This window comes from Portunus trituberculatus, chromosome 31, assembly GCF_017591435.1.
Source record: "Portunus trituberculatus isolate SZX2019 chromosome 31, ASM1759143v1, whole genome shotgun sequence".
In the NCBI taxonomy this organism is placed as follows: Eukaryota; Metazoa; Arthropoda; class Malacostraca; order Decapoda; family Portunidae; genus Portunus; species Portunus trituberculatus.
The window spans coordinates 2,323,394-2,329,121 of NC_059285.1; the positions used below are offsets into that span (position 1 = coordinate 2,323,394).

Below are 5,728 nucleotides of genomic sequence, written 5' to 3' on the forward strand. Positions count from 1 at the left end.
TGTGTGTGTGTGTGTGTGTGTGTGTGTGTGTGTGTGTGTGTGTGTGTGTGTGTGTGTGTGTGTGTGATTCACCTCGGTCGTCTGCTGGTCACCCAGCCAGTCTTCTCCATTACGGAGCGAGGTCAGAGCTCATAGACCGATCTTCGGGTAGGACTGAGACCACAACACACTCCACACACCGGAAAAGCGAGGCCACAACCCCTCGAATTACATCCCGTACCTATTTACTGCTAGGTGAACAGGGACCACACATTGTGTGTGTGTGTGTGTGTGTGTGTGTGTGTGTGTGTTAGGTTAGAGAAGGCTAATGCACTGGTCCGGACAGATTTCAATCCAAGAAGGACAAGGACCCCCCCACTTGAGTGATGGCTTCTGACACCCGTAATCACAAACTCTGCTCTCTCACCACGACTATTTTCAAATGCCACAGAGATGATTAGCCATGTTACCGAGTGTTTCTCCCGTTAACAACGCAGAAATCTTCTTTACCTCTTCAGTACTATGACTCGTTCTCATATTCACTCTGCTTACTATTTGGTGATTTTATACAGCTACAGAAACTTATGTGGGGGATTAAAATAGTGAAGACACTGACCATTAATCTTCTGACCTCCATAGACAGTCCATAATGTAAATAAATTCGTCTAATCATACCCAAAACTCATGGTAAAAAAAAGCGTTCCAGTACTGAAGGAGCGAAGTAGTCACTGGAATCGTAGAAAACACCCTTAAAAATACCGCATTACATCAAGTAGAGTCTTTCTTAAGCAGTGGAGCTGCTAACAACTGCAATGGTCCAGGGGGCTAGGAAAGCCGGAGGTCACCAGCACCTGCGCCGCTCCCTCGTCATCAACACGATATCTGCAGGTCTACATGCTGACGGGGGTGGGGGCGGCACATCTCGTTACAAGCAGCACAGGGACAACAACAGCCAAGGCCCCGGTGCAGCATAGAACATTTTTAAGCCCGTATTCAGAAGCTCACTGGTTTCTCACCATGAATTTTTTTTTAATACAACATAGATTACTGGCCGACTTCCCAAAAGTGTTTCTTTTGTTACCAATGTTGAAATCTTGTTAATCTCTCACTCGAACCGGTACAGTACCCTTAAATATCCGTGTAACTTCATCAAGAGCTTTTTTGAAACCAGTCAAGATGAAGCGTGGAAGTGTTTCTGAATATGGCTCCTTTGTCATTGTTTCGTCACTGCAGCAGGGTAGCTAACGAGTAGTCGAGGCGAGGGCAGTGCGCAGTTAGCAAAGCACGGCAGGGATGGGAGCACGGGGATGCGAGGCCGATGCGCTGATAACACATCTCGGCAACAACAAAGGTACAAAGGAGCGGAAGTGAAGCTCATGCGATCAGCAGAGATACGCGACGCACGAGACACAAAGGAGAATGTAAACATTGCCAGGGTGGTGGTGGTGGTGGTGGTGGTGGTGGTGGTAGTGCCGCATACCTGGAACTGGTCGGTGCAAAAAAAAAAAAAAAAAAAAACTGCTTCCAAGGTGCGTGTACAAGTACGGAGGCAGCGGGGAACCAGTTACTAGCTCTCTCAACACCGCGCCGCCTAGCACACACACACACACACACACACGTTTTTCTTGGCAATGTGGAGGCTGGGTCTGGCTGGAGGAGTGGCGGAGTCGGCAGGACAGTATGGCATCGCTCTGTCATTGGTCCGAGGAAGGGTGTGGGCCATCCCCTCGCTCACGTCCAGCTGTTGCGGAGCTCCCAGCAAGCCTCAGTGGCTCAGTCTGGGCCAGGCGCTGGTACTGACAGGCAGGGTGACGCGTCTCACCTCCAGCAGTGACCTCCAGCACGGCACACACGCCCCACGCTCAGTGCATGCTCCCGAATTTGTAACACGACCTGCGAGACTTGGAACACGCCCTCTCTCACATAAAGGATAGCCCGATGACTCCCGCAGGACTTTGTAGGACTTCGCTGTTGGCCTTGTTGAGTATTACCTGAAAACTTGCCTGAACACGGAGTAACGGAGCGCGGTGACCCGGTGACTGTGGCGACGCGAGAGTAGCCTGACGAAGTACTTGCAGTGTGTTGCTAGTCGTATTGGGTTGGTGTTCGTATGTTGGTGTCGGTCAGGGAGAGGAGTGCCCACAGTGACAAGTAAAGGAAGTGGTGTTTGGATCTGTCCTGCCAGTCCTGCGGCCCGCCCTTCATGCTGCCCCATGGTAAGGACCAGTCTTGTTTTGACACTGGCCATTGACACTCTTCGGATCTCACACACTCGCCTCTCCTCCTCATCCCAAACGTTGATTTCGTATTTTTTTCTTGGATGTTTGGCAACTCGTGGCAATTTTCATAAAGGAGAAAATTAGTACAGTCACTATTCTCTCTCTCTCTCTCTCTCTCTCTCTCTCTCTCTCTCTCTCTCTCTCCACATACCTCTTCATTTTCAAATCTACAATCACCTGAACTTAAACACATGGCTGAGAAAACACGAAAGAAATGTTTTGCAATCTGACGAAGGAATCACAATATGAGTTTAGTAAGGAAGTTTACGGTTAATAATAGTATGAATGTCAGCGACCGTCTTACGCAAAAAAGAAGAAAAAAAAAAGGTTCAAGAAAGGCACAATGAGAGAGAGAGAGAGAGAGAGAGAGAGTGTGTGTGTGTGTGTGTGTGTGTGTGTGTTGTTCTCGAGGCAGTGAGGTGGAGATGTTTGGTGTGTTCAGTACTGTACGTGTAATTCCCAGACTTCCATGAAACGAGTTAGTGAGACCCATGATAAGAACAGAGAGGACGTGACTGTGGTGAGTGAGTGAGTCAAAGTAAATATAGTCGTAGTCGTAGTGGATGAGTGATTAAAGACAATATTTTACACCACGATTACCAAGAAAAAATAGTACTGTATATATATAAAAAAAAAAAAAAAAAACTGAGTAAGGGAAATAGACTAAGAGATTAAAAAGAAATTAACCTAACGTATTACAAAATTGATGGCGTTGATTTGCCCAGCTTGTTAAAACTCCCACTAGTATCACGAACACACGCTTATAGCATCATTCTGTGCCTCTGTGCTGGACGATCAAATGAAATAATAATATAAACAAATAAAAACGTAAGGTATTTTTCCCGTCCCTAACTATTAAGAAACACTTTTTGTTGTTTAAGAGGAGCACTGAACTACGGTACCGAAAATAAATGAATAAAAAAACGCCCACGAAGATGCTGGTTATCTGAGGAAGGACTGAGTGATATGCTTGAGTTAAGACGCCTTCACTGAGTGTCACTGCGGTGTTAAGGAGTCTCTTACTGGCTGGACGACAGTGAAAGCTTCGATAACACGAACGATTACTCTCTCTCTCTCTCTCTCTCTCTCTCTCTCTCTCTCTCTCTCTCTCTCTCTCTCTCTCTCTCTCTCTCTCTCTCTCTCTCTCTCTCTCTCTCTCTCTCTCTCAGGTGACGGAGGCGGAGGCGCATTCCTCGTCACTTCCAGGCTTTGTTTGTCTCGTTTGGTAGGCCTATACAAATTGTCTTTAGGCCTCGCCACTCTGACCGTCTCACTCCACAAAGACTCCTTCATTAACATTTCATCTCATATTATTCCATCTCGTTTCCTTCCTTCATAAAGAAATGTTCCTAACCTAACCTAACCCAACCTAACCCAATCTAACCTAACCTAACCTAACCTAACCCAACCTTACCTAACCTAACCTAACCCAACCTAACCTCCCATAATCCTGTTGTAACGTAAGCTGATCTAAGTAACACATTCTAAACCTAAGCTGACTGACATATCCTTAAGGTAACCTGCCGTACCGTAACGTAAACTAATCCATCGTACCGTATCGTAACCTTATGTACCGTACCGTAACCTAATTTACCGTACCGTATACTGACAAATCGTAGCGTAACCTTATTTATTGTACCGTACCGTAACCTTATCTATTATACCGTACCGTAACCTTATTTACCGTACCGTACCCTGACAAATCATAGCGTAACCTAGTCTTCTGTACCATACCGTAGCCAAACTTAATCTGCCTTAACCTAACACAAATTAACCATAATCTACATAAGACATCCTTAACCCTTTCAGATTGTTTTTGTAGTAGTAGTAGTAGTAGTAGTAGTAGTAGTAGTAATAGTAGTAGATATCCTTAACCCCTTCAGTACCATGCCCCATTTTCATCTATATTCTGCTTACTATTTGCTGATTCTACACAGGTTCAGGTACTTATGTGGGGGTTAAAATAGTGAAGACCGGCCACTAATCTTCAGACCTCCATACACACTTCCTAATCTGAATAAAAACGTGTAATCTTACCTAAAACTCGTGTTAAGAAATGCGTCTCAGTACTAAAAGTTATTTCAGCGTAAATATGTACCCTGAAATAACCTCGGCTTAGCTTAACCTTCAATCGAATTTAATCTTTGGGAACCTAACCTAACCTAACCTATCCTAACCTTACCTATCCAAACCTTAACTTCACCTTTGATTCAATCTAATTCAATCAAACTGTGGAAAAATGGAAAGCAGCAGCAACAGCAGCAACAACAACAACAACAACAACAACACTACCGCCACCACAAATAATAACAACAATAAGAGTAACAAAATAACAAAAAGTAAGAAAAATACAACAAAAGGAAAGCAACAATATTTTTCGATGCGATTGTGGAAAATGAGTAAACACAACCAACGTGACCTCCATAGTGGTACATGTCATAGGGGAAAGAAGAACACAGGGGTAAGGATTGAATATAGGTACATGTCATAGGGGAAAGGGAAGAACACATAGGGTAAGAGTAGGGTACATCTGGCACGGGAGGGCGACGGGAGCACATGTGGAAAGGAGAATAGGAGGCTGGGGAGGAGGAGAGGAGGCAGATAGAGTATGGGGAAAGGGTGTTCGGTGTAGGAATAAGATTAAATGAGTGAGTATTGTAACTCTCTCTCTCTCTCTCTCTGGTACAATAAATAAAAGAGAAAATAAAATACAGCTAATTAGATGGTAAAAAGAACAAATCGGTTAATATGAATATACAAGATAATACACAGAAAAGCACATAAACAAAGAGAGAGAGAGAGAGAGAGAGAGAGAGAGAGAGAGAGAGAGAGAGAATCAGTACTCTATCCTTCAATGGCAATCTTCAATAATTCCTCTTTTCCTGTTGTCTCTCGAAGTCAACACTTAAAATCAAATCCCTTCATCTCTCTCTCTCTCTCTCTCTCTCTTGCAGGCAAATCAGCATAAATAACCTTAACTAATCCTTTCATCACGGAAAGAGAGAGAGAGAGAGAGAGAGAGAGAGAGAGAGAGAAATACTACATCAGGGCAAGGTTTCTAAATTCAGGCTAGTCTCTCTCTCTCTCTCTCTCTCTCTCTCTCTCTCTCCATGAAGGCTACATTGTTCCAACCTTAATATATTTTTTTTCCTTTTATTAATCTTATTACTAAATATCATACGTTTCTTTTTCTCTTCCTCTTCCTCCTCCGTTGTTAGCTCTCTCTCTCTCTCTCTCTCTCTCTCTCTCTCTCTCTCTCTCTCTCTCTCTCTCTCTCTCCATCATCACATTCTTGCATGCACACACTTTTCTGTAAACACTTCATCTTTATTTTGTCTTCCTCTTCTTCCTCTTTCTTCTACCCCCTCCTCTTCCTTCGACAGCAATATAAATGCCGGTATTACTAGGAGGAGGAGGAGGAGGAGGAGGAGGAGGAGGAGGAGGAGGAGGAGAGGAGGAGGAGGAGCAGC

General features: G+C 44.3%; 1 protein-coding gene across 6 annotated transcripts in view; it reads left to right on the forward strand.

Moving 5' to 3' along the window:
- Nucleotides 1-1,629: 1,629 nt before the first annotated feature.
- Nucleotides 1,630-5,728, forward strand: part of LOC123511149 (prostaglandin E2 receptor EP4 subtype-like) — a 224,362-nt gene continuing 220,263 nt past the window's right edge. For 3 of the 6 annotated variants that reach the window (XM_045266780.1, XM_045266779.1, XM_045266782.1), the window contains exon 1: nucleotides 1,635-2,195. The gene's annotated coding sequence lies outside the window, so the exon portion shown is untranslated. Of the gene's footprint in view, nucleotides 2,196-5,728 lie in introns of all 6 variants that reach the window. The other 3 variants (XM_045266787.1, XM_045266785.1, XM_045266786.1) reach the window with 3 other exon arrangements.